This window comes from Gavia stellata, chromosome 24 (assembly GCF_030936135.1).
Source record: "Gavia stellata isolate bGavSte3 chromosome 24, bGavSte3.hap2, whole genome shotgun sequence".
NCBI lineage: Eukaryota > Metazoa > Chordata > Aves > Gaviiformes > Gaviidae > Gavia > Gavia stellata.
In genome coordinates, this window is record NC_082617.1 from 10,787,410 (window position 1) to 10,806,252 (window position 18,843).

Below are 18,843 nucleotides of genomic sequence, written 5' to 3' on the forward strand. Positions count from 1 at the left end.
CCGGCCGGGCGAGGGGTTCAGCCCCACCCGGCCCCCCAAAACTGGAATTGCCCACGGCTTAACCGGCGTTGGAGGGAGCGGAGCATCCTAGCCGTGGTGTTACGCAGGGGGCTGCCCCCGGGTTTTTTGCTCCCATGGCTTGTTTTTCTGGAAATAGCTCGCTGCGAGTGGAGAAGGGCCGACGGGAAAGCGGGACGAGCCCCGGCCGCCTCCCCGGCGGTACATCCCCACCGCCACCCTGCCAGTCCGCAGCCGTCTTGGGCTTCAACTGCTGTTCAAAGTGTTCCTGCTGTCTGAATCGGTCGTGCTGTCAGCAAGCGAGCCCCAGCGCGGGGCGGGAGGGCAGCGAGCGGGGAGCTCCCGGCCCCGCTCGCCGGGGGGGCTGCCGTCTAACGCACTCACGTTGGAAACCCCTCAGCTCCTCCAGTGAGTTTCTTCCACTGTTAAGCGTTTTGCACACGAAATTGTGATTTTTATGTCAAGGTAAAAGCCAAAACTTGCAATACTATTTTTAGCAGACGAAAAAGAAACGAATAAATAAATAAATAAAAAACAACGGAGTATAAATGTATAAATATTTTTGACTTGAACATTTGGATGGCACTTGATTCAAATAGAACATTAATCCTTTGGACAGAATGTTTGGGAAAAAAAGGACTTAAAGTACAAGGTTGTTTTTAAAGCGTCTTCATAGGGTATTAAGTAGTACTGTAATTCATGACTGTTAAAAATACTTTCTGTGCTGTAAGGAAATCTCACAGTACCACTGAATTATGTTCCTCAACTGTCTCAGCCACGAACGATGCTAGCTTCTTTTTTTTTTTTTTACCGTGCATTATTCACTAGTATTTATGTGCTCTTACTCTGTATAGTTAAGACTGTTATTTTGTAGCCATGGCTGACACGATATATCAATAACTAAAAGAAAAGAGAAAAGATTAAGACCCCCGAGTTGGAACTGTGCTCATAGCTGTTTTCATATGATGAAAAATCCATTTAAAAAAAACCAAACCCAATGTGATCATTAATTGTAAAACGCTTTGTAAAATTCACATTTACAAAATAATAAAGTAAATTACAATTAAAAGCCTTTCTTGGGTTTCTTTCTTTCTGGGCGGTGGACGTTGTCGATCAGAAGCGGTTGTTAGTAGGTGCTGAAGGGGCTCCCCGTCCCCGTGCTGCCCCGAGGGGTCCGGCTCCGCTTCGGGCTGTGAAACAAACCCCAACCTTGGCCACTTCGATGGGTTTGCCCAAATCTGGGGGGTTTCGGCATTCCGTGGGCTCTCCCCCCACCTCGCCTGAGCTGGCTGGGGCATCTTCTGGCTTTTTTTTTCTGGACACATCACAAGCTCCCTCCCTCCTGTGCTCACTTTATTTATTGTTCTTTTTTTAAATTGACTTCGCACCCCCCCGAATGGGCGCTCGGGCCGAGCTCGGAGGATGCAGCGTCAGCCGAACCCACCGCTTCCCCGCTCCGCTGAGCCCTACCTGCCTCTTCTTCACGGGAAAACCGCAACCGGGCTCCGAAAATCCAGGCAGGTAAATGACTGCTCCCCCGCGCCCCGACGGGGCAGCCCCGCTTCCAGGTGGGAGTCAGCACCCAGCCCACGGACACCTGTGACGAGTTTGCCAGGCCTCGGGCAGCGGGTGGCTCGAGGCTGGCCCCCGCGCAGGGTGAGGATGCTCCGTGAGATGCGGCGTTGGCGGCTGCGCTCGCCATCCCTGCTGCCGGGGGATGAGGAACCGGCGTGGACGGGGAAGACGCTCTGGCGGTGAGGCCGGAGGAGAGTGCCGGGGGGTCCGAGCCCTGCCCCGGGGCCCCCGGCTCGGGCTCTGCCCAGGGGTGGGGTTGTTGCCGCAGTTGACGGTGTCCTTGGGATGGAGAGGGGGGGGAAGAGGGTTGCAAAGCCCGAGAGCCTGAGATGCCCTTGCAGGGGGGGTGGAGCGGGGTGCAAGGGCTGGATGGAGGGCTGGGGGTGTTGGGGCGAGCAGGAGCAGGGCGGGCTGCGAGGGGGGTAATTCTGCTCGCCGTAATTTTTGCCTATCGTTTTTTTTTTCCCAACCCAATTGGCCATAAAATTGCTGAGAAGCTGCATTTCCTCTGCTTAGCAAAAAAAAACCCACAAAGTGCCCAAAACCACTTGCATTTGGGGTTTCATTTAATCTCATCTTACTGAAAGGAAAAACACAGAAACTTGGATGCTCATGGACGGCACATACCGCCGTGTTATATAAACCATTTCAAACTGATTTATTCTAAATGAGTTGTTATAATCAGAATTTTCCTTATGAGCAGCTTTCTTGCAAACGTCAGTATTTCAGAAAAAAACCCATCATAGGACCGCTCCAATATTTCAAACTGATTACTTATAAACACCATTTCTAAAATTAGGTCTTTGGTGTGCGGTATTGTCAGAGTGGGTGTATTATGATCTGCAGAGAGTATAAAAAGATAAATGAGTTATTTAACCAAGTAAACGACGTTGCTGTAGAAATGTGCCGAGGGAGAGTGTGCGGGGGGGGCAGGACCGGGCTGTACCGTGCCTCGCATTGCAGCAGCCGAGAGCGGCCAGCACAGCATGCGGGGAAACCGGTGTCGCAAACGGGGGGCGGATGGAGAAAGGTTTCCTCTTTGCGTTGATTTTATTATTTTTATTGCTGCTGTTATAAAATGGCCGGTTTCCCTCTGCCCGGCGCGGTGGGGGTGAGAGGGTGAGGAGGCTGAGCTGCGGGGCGATGGGTGCACCCATGGGTGCGCTTTTCCCCAGGGCATTAAATAAATGACCATTTGTTGATGCTGTGTTGGGTCACAGCTGATTTCTGGGAGGCAGCTCTGGGTTTTGAAGACTCACCCTGTCTTCATTTTCTCAGGATCTGCTCCAGAGGGGGAGACGCTGGAGCGCTGCACCCACTCAAACTCTCTGAATTTGGCTCTTCACCTCCATCCCTGCCAGTTTTTGGCCCCTGGGGTGTTACAGGTCTGCCCTGGGTGCGGGTTGTCCCCACCATGGGTCCCCAGGGCCACAGCCAGCTGGGTGCTGGGGTCAGGGACCACCAGCCCGGGGACAGCAGGGACACGGCACCGCCCTGCGTGGCCAGGGGGAAAATACATCCAGGTCTGTCACTGTGCCCAGCAGCTCCCTCCTTCTCCAGGAAAAAAAGCCCAAACTGAGTGAAAGCTGTTCCGCTTGCTGCAGTCCCTGCTGGGCTGCAGATTTAGGCTGCTTTTTGATTTTTTTTATAGTTTATCTTCTCCCGCACTGCTCTGCACCGGCTCCTGATGACATACCACCCCAGGAGGGTGAAGGAGAGCTTGTCACCCGCCGCGGTGGAGGAGGTGAGGCCACCCGGCTGCAACCAGACACAGCCAAGCCGAAAGGGCCAGGAACTTGCTCCTGGGTGCCTGGAGAGGTCCCAAAATGTGAGCTGTGGATAGGGGAAAGCAGGACGCTCTGGAAGGCGGCTGGCCAGGACTGTGTCGGGGAGGGCCAGCGAGCAGCACGGCCCCGGGCCCGCATACCCATGTTGGCCAGTGCAAAACGCATTGGCCATTGCAGACGGCGTTGGCCATTGCAGGCAGCGTTGGCCATTGCAGACAGTGTTGCCCATTGCAGAAGGCGCTGGCCATTGCAGACAGTGTTGGCCATTGCAGAAGGCGTTGGTCATTGCAGATGATGTTGCCCGTTGCAGAAGGCGTTGGCCATTGCAGACAGTGTTGGCCATTGCAGAAGGCCTTGGTCCATGCCTTTGCAGCCAGGGAATGCCGGCGGGCGGCCAGCAGATTCCGGGGGCTGCAGTGTCTCTGCACTGCACTACTCCACCTGCACAGAGCTCCCGTGTGAGCCCGGCACCATCGCTGCTCTCGGCCCCATGGGAAAGAGGAGAGAGCAAGAGCTGCACCTGGCCAGAGCCAAGACACCAGGTACGGCTGGATCCATCCCGGCTCACCTCCCTTTCCCTGAGATTGCTGCCTGGGAGGGTGGCATGGGGGGGAATAGGAGGGAGGCCGTGCCCCCGCGGGTGCTGGGGGTGCCGCTGCTCCCTCTCCCTAACTCCGTACATGTGAATGAAGTGTGAGATTTATGTCAGAGAGGCCCATCGAGCAGATGCTATAAATCACGGCTGCGAGCGCTCCCTGCACCAGCGGCTGAGGAACACTTCATAGCTTCTCTTATTTATATGCATCTTTTGCACCAAGCCATTTTATAATAGACTGTGGAGCAGCACTCCAGCACCGGCGATGGCTGATATATATCGTGCAGGACAGAAAATACAAATAAAGGGTGAAGGGTAGGAACTGCATCATTCCCGACGCACGCTGCCATGCCCGCCTTGCTCTGCGGTGCTGACTTGGGTGCACTGGCGCTGAATTAAGATTGCCACCGGCACATAAATCAGCCCCTGCAAGCAGGGCTGCAGGCAGGGGCTTTGGCGTGTTATTGTAGGGTAGCTTGAGAGTAATAATAAAAATAGTAATGATAATGCCCCGGGTTTGGTGAAGGGATGGGGAGAGGGTGGCAGGGATGGGTTGGAGTGTGAGCATGGTGGCTGGCCACGTCCTCGGGGACATGCCGGGATGGTGACAGCCAGCGATGGCGGTAGCGGCACGGCGGCAATTAACACGTTCCTGCAGGAAGGCTGCCACTGGCGCGCAGGTAATTAATGTGCAGCCGCTCCCCCAGCAGCTAACGGGGGGATGCGTGGTGGGAGGGCGGCTAAGCGAGCCAGGCACCTGATGTTTGGCCCCCGCTGATGGTGTCTGCGCTGGGGCTGGGCTGGGGGCAATGGCAGCAGGGTGGCACCCCAAATCCTCAGTGGGGGGGTCCGCTCCTTGCCGGGTTGGGGCAGGGTCCCGCAGGGTCGGCAGCCCTCGCCCAGCCCTCGTCCCCCTGGGGCTCTGCTCCCTCTGGGAGAGGAATTAGATCATTCTAATTCAATGCAAGGACAAAAAGGAAAAAAAAAAAAAAAGGGAAGAAATGCCGAGCCACAAACCAAGACGACAGATAAATCCAGGAGGGGAATGTAATCTCACTCGCTGGGCCCAACCAGAAGTTACAATACATAAATTATTGCGCCTAAAAGCTTCTATAATTTCACTTCTGTTTGATTCACCATAAAGTACCACAATGCCCTCTGCATCTACCCGTTTGATTATACATTTGTACCAAGACACAGCTTATGCTTAAAATAACATTACTGGAATAGAGATGGACAAGAGAATTCATTTGAATGGAAATCAATTTGATTAGAAAAGTAAATTACCCAGAGTATATGAGCAGCATATTGCAGTTCTGAATAATAATAATAATAAAAAAAAATAAATCAGTGGCAGCAAAGGATCTTAAATGTTTTCACAGACTGGAGCCGCTGAGGCAGTGACTGAGCTGTGATTGCTGCCCAACACGGAGCCAGGGCTGCGTCCCCGCGCCAGCGCACCCCGGGCAGCACTGCCCCGTGTCCCCGGGGACCCCGTGCCACCGGGACCCGCTGCAGGGGACGAGCCCGTTCGTGTCTGCCAGCGGCACCTCCCTGCCCGAAAGCGTTGTGCACGGCTCCGTGTAGGTGCGGGGCCACAGGCGATGGGAATGGCTGTGCGCAGCCGAAGGGGATGGGCGCAGGTTTATGTGGCTGGAGGTGCCTTCAGGGACGTGATTTTATGTGCCCAGGGGCGATGCTGGTCTGAAGCAGCCATCGGCCGAGCCATGGGCCACCTCCGGCCGCCGGACTGGGAGTCACCGCTCCCATTTGGGTGTCACTTGGGATAGACAGCACGCCGGGGCGCTGGCCTGGCTGGGGGGAGGATGGCAGTGTCCCTCCCTTCGTGTCCATCCTCCGCTACCAAAAAAGGTGCCAAGGAGGTGGACACGGTGGCAAGCAGCCGGGGAGGCCAGTGGCCATCGGTGCCCAGCAGGAGCCGGGCAGGACCCCCAGTCGCTCCCTAAAGGTGCGTCTCCCCTGCGCCAGCTGCGGTGCAAGAAGGCGGCTGAGTCACACACTTTGCTGAGCTGTGATATTTTATAAATAATCAATTGGTATTTAATTCCCATGTGATAACTGTCTTATTAAATCTAAATTTAATGTGTATTTGGGAAACCCTAATTTAAAGTGTTACTGCATGCACCATCTGGTGTGCTCTCTAAATACAAATGCAATAACATAATTCAGAATTACATCATAAAAGTAAGTTATAAGAGATTAAAATGCACAACTATGTTCTTCAGTCAAGGCAGCTTTTATGCTTTTTCTCCTGATTTAGACACAAATCACAGCCAAAACATCCCTACCCTGATTAAGTGACTTTCTGCAGGGATTTTTGTTTTAACGGCGAGCCGGAGAGCACGGGAGGGAGGTTAGAGCGGAGCAGGAGCAGGCAACAGGCTCTGCTGCCATCAGAGACACTGTGGAAACCCTCTGCTCGCCGGTGCGGGGAGGTTCGGGGCCCCAGGCGCTGCCCAGGACTGGGAGAGGTGGCGGGCACAGGGCACCCCAGGGTGCTGCATCCCCCCACCCCAACAGCGAGCTCCCCGGCACAGGAGATGACAGCTCGCCTGTAGCACTGGGTTTTTTAAAGGTAATGCCGTGACGCTGGTCGGAGCATCCCCTCCCGGCCCCGCTCCACCGGCGAGGGCCCAGCCGGCGCAGGGGAGGCTCGGCGACCCACCCGGCTGCCTTTTGTTGAAAAACCGGTCAAATATAACGCAGCATTAGGTGCATCAATGATCTTTTATAGTGGCAGTAAATCTAATATCTTTGCAAAAACCCCTATTTTCTCTCTACGTTGAATGAAACATGAGATTCCTTAATAGAGAGGGAAATTAAAATCTAGTTTTATTGCAGTTCCTGTAACTGGTATCTAAGCTATTAATAATCAATCCATTCTTGCTTAAAAGCTAACATTTATCACGCCAGCTAAGATGAGCTGACGGGCACTGGGGGGAAAGCACAATTGACTGCAATTACACTTTGAAAAATGTTATCTGTGCCACTGACCACTGGGGATAAATGATGAGATTTCATTTGTTTCTTCAAGCTTCAGATTCTTTTTCCCAACTTCTTTATGTTGTTGGTGGTGGTTTTTTCCTTTTGCCTATAGGTTGCCTCAAGGCCGAGCTGCTGAGGACTGGGGGAAGGGAACCGCAGTGTCCCAAAGTTGTGGGGATCCTCCACGCTGTGCCCTGGTGAGCGCAAGTGCCATCCCCCTGCTCCCATCCCGTTCAGGTACATTGCACCTTCCTCGTCCTCACCTGGGGACATTATAGCTAGGGACATCGCACCTTCCTCATCCTCACCTGGGGACATCATAGCTAGGGACATCGCACCTTCCTCATCCTCACCTGGGGACATCATACTTGGGGACATTGCACCTGCCTCATCCTCACCTGGGGACATTATAGCTAGGGGACATCCCACCTTCCTCCTGGGGACATCATAGCTAGGGACATCCCATCTTCCTCATTCTCACCCAGGGACGTCATACCTGGGGACATCACACCTTCCTCATCCTCACCTGGGGACATCGTGCTCAGGGTGAGAGTGATTTCAGCAGCCAGGGAGGGCGGTGCTCCCCCCAAGGGCACCCATGGGTGCCTGTTGAGGCTGGATCGCCCAGCCAGCCGGCGGCCGCCCTGCCAGGGGGTCCCTTCCTCTGATTTAGGATAAAATGCCGCTGCAGCGAGGGGCTGCAAACATCTCCAGGTCCGGCACAAGCACAGCGGTTGGGCGAGGGATGCTAGACCAGCCTTGTGGTGGGGCCACCAGACCTCGTTTAACAAAGACCCCCGCACAAAAGTTTATTAGTTTTATTCCTGCATTTTACAATGGGGAGGAAGAGGCTGGTGAAGGAATTGATTTTGCTTGATTTACTGGTATTAATGAAACAGCTGACCATAGATCTCCCGCAGCAATATTACGCTCCCTGCGATAATTCTCCAGACTCCAAACTTTTCAAATGAGTTTTTGCACTTTAAAATTAATAATTGTTCTGTCTAGAACGAGGATAATTAAATGCCTGTTCATCCTCATTATTGTCAGCCTTGTGATTTGTTGTTTTCTCTGTAATAAAATTAACCGGTTTAACTAATGGGTGCCAAAACTTGATAATTAAAGCTGAGCAAATAATTTGCAACAAATAATTTACCCACTGGATTTGGCGGGGTCCGTGGCAGACACAGGGCTGACGGCGAGGGGCCGGGAGCCAGCGGCGATGCCTGATGCTGCGTGGGACACCCCAGGCAACCTCCTTTTTCTTACAAAGGTCATTTTTTAAATGAAATTTTTAAATTTTTTTCCTTTCTGAGAAGGGAGGTTCCCAGCACGGGCTTTGTCACGCAGCTGGAGCGCGAGGCAGCTGTTCCTCAAAGTTTTGTAGGGCCATCCATCGATGAGGAGGCCCATGAGAAATAGCAGCTGCTCTCCGGTAAATCCCAACGGTGCGTAGGTGGTCGAAAAATGGCAACTCTCGAGGGGAGGCGAGAAATTAAAATAATGAGCCAACAAAAGAAATTTGGTCAGACACAATCTTGTAACAAGAGTGGACTTTAAAATTATGGTTATTAGCAAGGTTTCATTTGAGCAGCAGTTAAAGAAGCTTTAGAAGGTATCGCAATTAATTTGTAAGTTTATATTACACATTATAATGCGAGGGGCCATTAACGAGGCAGTGACATTAAATTTAATGTACTTGGCGGATGGGACAGCTTGTCTCTCCGTCATCCTGGGCGGATTCCGGGTGGACGGTCGGCGTTCGGCGCTGCCGTATTTCTCCCCGGGGACGGCAGTGCCGGGGTCCCCTGCGGCGCGAGGGTCCGGGCAGGGCTGCGGGGCACGGCCGGTGCTGGTGACACCAGGGGGTTATCGCGGCGATGTCCCACGGTGCCGTGGCCATGCCGGGTCTGAGGAGCACTGATGGGAAGCAAACTTTTGGCCCCAGCTCCGCGGCGCGGCCAGCGAGGCTCAGATGAGTATAAGGAGAATATGAAATGTCTCATACCTATAACTTTAAATTAAAAAAGCAATGTACTGCTTATTGGTTCTTCCGAGTGTCTCCGGAGCGGCAGGCTCATAAAGATCATATTACAGTACAAGCCATTATGCAAAGAGTTTACTATATATACATTTCTAAATGCTTCAGCAAACAGCAGCCTACTTACGAGCAGAGAAGGATAACTGGTTCGTTTGGGGTAACAAATGATCCTTGATTTGATTTTAAATGCAATGACAGCAAAATTTATTTCTTATTTAATCACTTGCCAGAGCTGTTGAGGACGGGATGGTATTAAACTGCACAATGCAGCATATGACTACTGAATCAGTTGAAATAGGCATAAGAATATATTATGTTTATAGGATAGAAAAAGATTGTACAGCAATGCATATAACTAGAATGGGTATTTTTGTCATTTATACAGTAGCTTATATCATTATTTCTTCCCGCTTCCAATTTTTCAGTAATAAAAATACAGGGGATGTGATTCTCTTTGCATTACAGATAAACCATCTTGATTCTTTATTAAATATTTTTATTAATCTGAAGTACTACAAAGCATTTGAGCAGATAAATCAGGCTCCGAATAGTCATTTCCTCTCTGCTATGGCTCTATAAAGTGGATTCATTTATGAGCGTGCAATACCAGAAAAGAAGGTTTCCATATTCATTAATATGCTCCCTTATGGTCCTATTTTTATATCCTGCTGTACCGTGCAGCAGGGCTAGCACTAACTCGGTCCCAACACGAAGCAGGTCTCCGTAATCCGCTCTGTAATCCCTCCAGGTTTTGTGTCCGATTTAATTAGGAATCACCGCTCGGGTACCACCCGCCAGCCCCGGCGGGGAGGATGCCCGGGGTCTCACCAGCCCCGGCTCCCCCGGCCCCCCCCACGCCCCGGTCAGCAGCGGGGGGCCCCCAGCATCTTTGGGGTGATGTGGGGATGGATCCCGCCCCAGCATCGGCCCCTCCTTGCCAGCACCTGATCGACACCTTCGCCCATCGCCCCAGCCGCTCTCCCCGTAAGATGTGGGGATCCCGTTATTCAGCAGAGGGACCGACGGGGGATTTGGGGGTCAGCCCCTCCTGGGAGGGTGCCCGATACCGTGGGGCTCCGCTGGAGGCTGTTTGACCCCTTAAGCTGTTGCTGGCTTCTTGCTGTCCCTTCGCCCCCATCACCCTGCGTCCTCCCACCCCACCGAAAGCGGCACTTTGGGGCCAGCACCCCACTTTTGGCCAAGCCCCCCACGCCCAAGCAGCTCCGGGCTGTCCCGGGGGATGCTGCCGGGGCGGGGAGAGCGGGTGCGGGGGCAAGTTGAAGCCAGCAGCGTTCAGCCTTCCACGGTTGACAAGTCATTTAGTCATCGGAGGAAGCTGCGGAGAGGCACAAAGGAATTAAAGCTATTTAAAACACAGCCAGGTGTGCAAACAAGTTTATCCTACTGTAACAGCCAACGCGTGAACCGGGAGGGCTCTATAAAGGTTACAGCAGCCGCGCGGTTATTTAGGGCTCCCTGGGAGATGTGACATTTAGTGCCCACGTTTGCTGGGGCCCTGGGACTCGCTGGGACCCCCGGAGCCGTTGCCTTCGCCCCCCAGAGCCCAGGGCTGCATGTCCCTGCCCCGCACCGGGGTGGGCTTCATCCTGCCCCTTCGCCCCTCCTCGCCCCAGCCGCTGCGGGCACCCCCGGGGGACTTCGCTTTGATTTCAAGTTTTACTGCAGCAGCTGTCTAACATTTGTTTGCTGTTTGGAAACGGGAATTACAGCACTCGGCGAAAGGTGGGGTCCCTCCGGGGCCACTGCTGGCAGCCGGCACAGCCCCAGCCCAGCACCCCGGGGCTCCGGCACTCCAAAATGTTCCTCCTGCTACGGATGGCCTTTTGCAGCCGAGCCGTGATCGCGCGGCGGGGAGCGGGAGCCCGGCCGTGGAGGGATTTAGCTGGGCTTCTGCGCAGCCCGCTGCTTTTTCCTGCTTTTGAGCATCCCTGCTCTCTCCGGGGCACCCTCAGACCCCCCCTGCACCGGCACAGCGGGGCCCCCCGCGCCCGCCTGGTCCCACACACCGGTGGGAGCCCACCGGCATCGCGGAGGGATGCGGATGGGCCTTTTCCCCCGCTTTTCCCATTGACTGTGGTGGGCTCAGGCGAAGCAGGGGCTTGTCCCCACCGGGAAGGGTCTGCCCGGGGAACCGCAGCGGGACGGCTGATTCCATGTGTTTCGCCCACAGGGTCGGAGCCGCTTCGGGGGCAGAGAAGGGGGCTCTTGCACCTCTCCGTATGCGCCGGGTGCTTTCCTTGCTGGGAGCCGCTGGGGCTGCACATAAATCCGCCATCAGCCGCAACTGTGTCACAGATGTCCCAGGACGTGAATTTTTTCTCCAGTTTTAGTGCCGGCGTAAAGCTAAATTATGGTAGTTGTCAGCATTAGCAAAAACCGTCATCTCCGTCCTGCCCGTAAAAAGCACAGCGGTGGGGCCTGGGGGCTGGAAGAGATGGAGGAGAGGTGAGTCAGCTCCCGTTTTCTGGAAATTATAGGGAAATTACTGTGCTGTGGAGCTGGGACTGGTGCTGGCGGGTCAGCCGTGGCTGGGGTCGCCGGCACCGCGGCAAAAGCCACGGCAGGGCAGCAGTGCGGGCGCCTCGGCCAGGGGAAGCTCTTCTCCACCCCACCACCTCCCTCTGCAATGTGGGCAAGGACCGGCGGCACACTCGGAGCCCTCTCGGGGCCCGCGGCTGGTCCGTCCCACGGTGAGGATGGTGGAAGCTGCGTTCGAGCTAAATTGAACCCAGAAACTCCTACGGCACCTGCCAGGGCTCGAGCACGGACACCTTGGGAAGCGCTGGAGGTCTGCACCTCCACTCCGTGGCAGATGGCTGTTGATGTAGAGCTCCAGCCCCTCGTTTCCAGGACACACTGATGCTTTAAACACCGACGTAGGCAATGCAGGAGTGGAAGAGTTTTACACCTTCACAAAACAATGTTTAAGAAGGAAATGAGCAGCCAGCAATTGTAATTGAGATGGATGAAGGGGCGGCCGGCTTCCCCCAAAGCGTTTCAGGCAACATACTTGAGAAGAATATGAAGTGCTGCTGCTCTCTAAAGATCGCCACGCTGCGGCTAAATTATTAATGACTAGGAATGATTTCATATTTAATCTAAAGACTATTAATTACACTGCAGAAGAGCAACACACCATCCTGAGAGCCCCTCTCACCAACTGAATAATTTAGCGATGCCCCGTATTTTACCTCAATGTCAAGGCGGGCGGCGACATGCCTCCTGTGTGTGCAGCCCGGCAGCATTTGGGGCAGACATCGGTGTCCCAAGGGGTACACGGTGCTGAGGGCTAACCCCGACCTCTGAGCCCCCCGGCCCGATGAAGGGCGCCGGGTGGAGGGGGGCACGTGGGGTTCCCGTGGGGCTGGGGGCATGGCTGTCCCCCAACCCCGGCCAGGTTCGGAGCCCGGCAGCAGCCCCGGCTGTGGAAACGCTGAAGACAGATGTTTATTTGTCCAGGATTATTTGCTGATCACTGTTACGGTGATCCAAGATGATCATTAAAAAGTGAAATGGGCTGTTTAATAATAATGCTCAGAGCACGCAGTGTGCCTCGCATTACGAGGATGTTTAAGCATGAGCCCAATTAAGTCCCTCACATCCCTACAGAATTACCCCAGTTGTGCAAACTATTAGGCAAACTCCAGGCTCCTCATACTCGCAGGCAATGCCGGAGCCTGGCACTCTGCTAGAGACTCATTTCTATCCTGAAGCTAAATTAAAATCCTATTGTGCCGGTGCTGCTAATATTTCCTGCTCTTGTTTCCAACAATTAAATTGTGACATTCTGCCAAAACGTACGAGGAAACTAGAAAATGCTCTCCATCAGCTGGAAAGCGGAGGCAAATCCTCCCGGCTGCCTCCTGCCACCCAGACGCAGCGGTGACGGTCGCGGGTAAAACGGCACCTGACGGACGAGGTAGCGGCAGGCGGACGTGGGCATTCCTCGCTCTCTGCCGGCACGCGTGGGAAGCGGGGCTTTAAATATGAAGTTGAAAGGTTTTTCTTTTCCCTTTAGGAGAGAAATCTGTGACCTGGATCCATGCGGTACCAAAAAGCAAAATGCTGATTATAAGGAAGGACTCGAAGGATGATTTGCACCACTGCCGCCCCCAGCACCGCCAGTGGTCTGATTCTGCCGCCCTTCCCACACAGGTACTGTCACATCCTTTTAAATACCCCCCTGATTTCTAATTCTCTTTTCCCTCTTGTCTCTGCTCCCCTGGCCACTGCCCACCCCGGCGCTCCTCGGGGAGGGCATGGGGGGTCCCCTGCCCCACCTCACCTGCAAACCCCCGAAGTGGCCCCCCCCACAGTGGCCCCATAGCGATGCCCCCTGGTCAATGGGGACAGAGCCGCACTGCGGCCGCTGCCGGGGAGGAAGAAGCTCGTGGGGGCCCCGAGGGTGGCGGGAGCCCTGCGGCAGGACGGGCAGGGACTGGCATCCAGAGAGCTGCGGGTCCCAAAAGCTGGCGAGAGCAAGTTAACTGGTGGGGGGCAAGAGGGGAAAATAAAAGGCTGTTTAAGAAAGAAATGACTATTTGGTCATGGCTTAGAAGTTGGTACTTAGAAATTCCATGAATTTTAAAATAAAGACATCGTGAGATTTGAACTTTCTTTTGAATACTCACACACTGCAGTGCCTAATACCTTCCCTGGCCATTAAGGAGCTGTGCTGGAAAGCAGAGAGCACTAAGTACTACACTGATAGAGCAGTTAAAGACGGTAATAGAATTGTGTTTGGAGAGGCTGCAAAGCCAGGTATAGAGCCCATACATAAACAAGGCCATTACCAGCCAGGGTAAGCGGTGATAGAATTTCATGAATATCCCCACAAAAAGCTTTCTATATTTATAACAACCTACAGAGTCGTTTGGAGCACAGTCAGGAGCCTTTCAGAGCGATTCCAGAGTTAAATTGTACAACAGATCTGCGTGTCTCCGCACCGGGTTATCAGCCGCAGCCGCTGCAGGCGAAGCTGGCCGGGGCAGAGAGGTCCCGGGGTGCTGCAGGGGGGAGCGGGGCAGCCCCGGCTGGGCACCCTCCTGCCTGCCCGCGGCCCCGGGGGGCTGCGGGTCCTGAACCAGTGCCAGCAATCACAGCCTGACGGATATTGCCCACGCGTTTTTCCAGTTTCCAATGACACACATTCTTTTTAGAAAGTTTTTTAAGATGATCCTCTGTTTGCAGGGAAGGGGAAGCAGAAGGATGCTGCCTCCCCAACTGGGATGGAGAGGGGAGCAGGACAAGTGCTTGCTCCTCCTCCCTCTGCCTGAGGAAGCTGCTAATGGGCAACAGACAGAAGCTTCCATGCCTCAGAAAAAGAAAAATAAATCTGGGACCCATCAGCCTCAAAGCATCAGGACGGGGATCCCGGGGGACTCAGTGGCCACACATGGAGACAGCTCAGAGACCGGCTGAGAGCGGGGCTCCTCCGCGGTACGGCGAGGCACCGGCTTGGCAGTGGTGAACACAGCCGAGATCCCGTACTGGAGCTGTTGGGCGCAGTCAGATCCTGGTGCTTCCCTTGGCTGCTTTGCTGGCGATCCAGCACCGGCTCCCGCAGCACTCCTGGGACAGGCTGTCAAACACAAGCAGGATGCGCACGGGCTGCCAGAGCCCGGGCGAGGAGACCCACGTGAGCCAGTGGCCCAAGAAGCCTCTACAAGAAATACACATGCTCAACCTCTGCAGTTTAAAAACAGGAAAGCAACCGCTTGAGCCTATTTATTGCTTTAATTTAAATAAATAGGTACTTTAAACTTACAAAAACTTTGCTCTGCAACTCTTACAAAGCCTGAACCCAAGCGATAGGTACGCAGCTCAAGCACGAGCCGTAATAAAATGCTAATTGCAATTCATAAATTGTAGCGGGGTGCCTGGGACTATTGAAGATCCTGGATGAAGTGTAGTGTTCAATTTATCCTGTGCGTGTTGCCGACAGTGCTGCCAGCCTCCTTCTTGTCCCACTGTGTTGTTTTGTCATCTCTGTACTATCACCAATTCATCACAAAGGCAACTGAACTCTCCGATGTCCACCCACCGGGTGACTTTGTCTTCGCTACTCTATGACTTCTACATTAAATTGTCAAAACGCATTACTGAGAAAAATATCGCGAAGGGAAAGTTCTTTACCCTTTTATCCCATCTTAAGAGAGAATCAGTTTGATTTGAAGAAAACATGTCTGCTTCATTATCCCTCCCGCTATCATATTTCTTCACTCAGCAGCAGCAGGAAAAGAGAGTCGATGCACAGGTCTTGGATGACATGATGTAGCGTCCCACAGGAGTTGTCTCAATAAATTCTGAGATTGCCCAGGAAAAGCTGGGGGGGCGGGGGTAATTTTCACTCTCTTTTATTCCTCCCACTCGCAGACAATTGAAAAGAGATTATGGCTTGGCTTGAATGTCCCCCGTGCAGATTTCCCTGAGCTGGATGTCCCCACTCCTCCAGCAGTGGTTGGTCTGGAACCAGCTCCTTGGAGTCCTCGCAGAAGAAATCAGCCCAGGAGAGGCACAGCCAGCGCCCCGGGCGTGCCGAGGGGTCCTCAGACCCCTGTCCTCCCAAGAGGGGCACAGACAACCTGCAGGCAGTAAAGCAGTCCCAAAACTGCTCCGATTTGCACCAAAGGAGATCCTAGGCGACAGCGCCTGCTCCCACACCCCTCCTCCTTGGTGCCTGCAGGAGTCAGCGCTAATGGTACTCCGCTCCCCAGGCGCAGCCCAGCGAGCCCGTTGCGCTACACCGGGGTGTTTGACTGTGGGTGGGCTCTGTCCCCCCTCCTCTGGTCTGCTTTCCCCCCCCATAAGGCAGGGTAGCCCCCAGGCCAACGCCTGCAATCATCAAATAGATGGAGTCTTCGCTGGGACTTGTATCCCCCTCAGTAACGCAAGAGGTTCCTGCTGCTAGATGCAATCGCGGAAAATAACTCACCTGGAGACGTAAAACAAAAGGAGGCATTTCTCAAAAGAAAAGAGCTGATGATTTCCCCCTTTTCTCACTCACACGTTGGTCTCTGGCTGTAATGGATCAGTCATAAAAAGCAAGTAACACATTGTGCACTCATTCTTTTGGCTTTGGACAATATTAACATAACACACACATATTGTTTATTTATTCTGCTATAGTGCAAGTAACAGAGGTAATGCCCGACGTTTAAATGGGGTATTTTTAAATGCTCGCATTCCCTTAGCCGTTATGATGCATTAGCTATCAGTAGTCAAATTGCCATGTATTTGCAATTTTATGGCTACATTTTATCAAGCACACAGGAGCTGCATTCAAAGCATGAAAATGAAGTATTCCACTTGTGTTAGGCAAGCACTGTTTCGAAGCGAGATACGGCCAGAAGACAGAAATCTCCTTTTTTTCCTGCCTCAGCTCCAGATTCATCTCCAAATATTGCTTCTACTTGCAGTAGAGACTGTTAAGAGCCCCCTTTATGGCTGTGTAACATCCATGCATCCTCCCCACACTAAGAGCTCGCAACGGAATTTAGCCTGCCGTGAAATCACCCGATGTTTCTTCGCCGTTTTAAAATATCTCCTAGTAAAACATTATTGTTGCTCTCCCCCACAGAGAGAGTGGCTGCCGCGGTCACCGAGAGTCACCTTCCCGAGTCGGCATCCAACCTTTCAGCTCTCCCTGTGAAGCAGGAAAAGTTGCAGCGAGCAAATAACGCCGCTAATCAGAAGAAAAGAGCGCTTCTCCGCGCCAGCGCCTGGGCCCACGCAGGGCGGCTTCGGTGGCCGGGATGTGTTGGGCGGCTGGTGCTCGGCCTCGAGCAGCGGCTGGCTGGGGCTCGGCTTCCCGCTTGGCCCCTCGCGAGGGCAGGACTTGGGGTTACCCCGCTGCTGCCCCCGGGACCTGCGCCTTCCCCTGGTGTCAGCGCCGCGGACCCCCCATGGCTCCAGGGCCACGCTCCTGGAAGGGGGAAAGTCGTCCAGGCTGTCCCCAAAGGGAGCTGCTGCTGGCAGGGAATGTGCTGAGGGGGAATTTGCTCCCTCTCGTGGGCTCTGGGAGCTGGTCTCTGAGCCCGGCACGCCAGCAATGGTTGCAGAAAGGGATGCGATTCCTTCACATCTTGGAAAACAGGAAAGAAAATCTCCCATTTGACCCCTGGGAGTTGCCGGCCCAGTGCGATATAACCGTAAAGACCCCCAGAGATGCACTCCTGGGTCGGGGCTTCAGCAGTACCTACTGCTTTTGGCAACCCAAAACTAAACCTGCTTTTCGATGGGATCGAATTTTGGCTCTCCAGAGCTCTCAGCTCCTTCTCACATAACACTTTATTGCCTTTGTTGTCTCTGGGTCTGCTAATTCTGTCTGGATTTATTTCTTCCAGAGAGCTTTAGCTGCCGTTCAACCAACTCCAGACTGAGTGTGTAACATGAATATTACAGCGTTCACTCTCAGAGATGAAACGATGACATATCCCTCATATTTTCTGGACAAGTACAGCTCCATTTAATACATACATAAAACCCCAGCAGTTATAGCTGCAGTGCCCTTTTTTCATTTCAAGCTCCCTTTAACAGTGTATTTAACACGAAAAACCCCATAGCCTGTCAGGCTGCAGGCAATAACCCGGGCAGGGAAAACAAGTCAAAGCATATTGAGCGTGTAGAAAGCGTGCGACCAGCGTGCGACCAGCGTTCAGCTACGGATTAGTCTTAAATATCACTTGTTCCCTGGGAAATGAATCGCCGCACCCTGCAGCACCCACGGGCACGTGGAAAGAATGGGAGACGGGCGGCTAGCTGCAGAGCCGGCCAGGCCAGGCCAGGCCGGGCGGACAGGCGGACAGGCCCCGGGCAGACGGACAGGCCCCGGTGCAGCACCCATCATCTGCTCGGCTGTCAGCGGCCGCTCTTCCGCGGCCGTGGGACCACCCCGCTGCGTACGATCCCGACGGCGGCTTTAGCCTCCTTCTGTCCCCGGGGACGGCCGCCCGCCCGCCCGCGGGGTGGGCCCGGGCCCCCGCGGCGGGGAGGCGACCCCCGGCCGGTCGCCGGGACGCGCCCCCCCGGCCCCGCCGGCAGCTCGCGGTCCCCCTCTAACGGCGGAAGGGAGAACGCCGTGTCCCCCCGGCCGCCCCGTCCCGCTCGGGCGCGGAGGGCAGGCTCCCGCCAGGCCTCCCCGGCGCCCCCCGGGCGGGTGCCCCCGGGGCAGGCCGCTGTCCGAGCGCTGCCCGGGCCGGCCGCAGCGGCCTGGCCGAGGCCGGCGGGTGACGCCTCAGGGCCGCGGACTACAGCTCCCAGCATGCACCGGGAGGGGAGGACTACACTTCCCACAGTGCTCCGGGGTGGAGGGAGAGACTGCGAGTCCCACAATGCACTGGGAAAACACTTTTTTAAAAATTATTTTTCGGTTTTTAGACCAGGCCGCCCCGCCCGCCGCGGAGCCGTTAATAAAGGCTGAAAAAACTCCCCTGCGCAGGCAGGGGCAGGGGGCTCTATGCCCGCCCGGGGCCGTGGCGGCCTTCACTTCCGGCGCAGCGATGGCGCCGCGGCAGAAAACTACATCTCCCAGCACGCACCGCTGCGCCGCGCCCTTCCGCTTCCGGCCGCCGCGGGAGCGCCCCCGTCCCCTCAGCGGGACCGCCGGGCCGAGGCGGTGACAGGAGCGGCGGCGGGGCCGGGACAGCGCGGCGGGCGGGCGGGGCAGCGCCGCCGGGGGCCCACCGAGCTCCCCCTCTGCCAGCGCGGCCCGGCCGGGCTCGCCGCTCCCCTCGGGCCTGGCGGGGTCACCTTCATGGGCGGGCGGTAGCGCGGGGCCCGGCGCACGGCAGTGCCCGGGG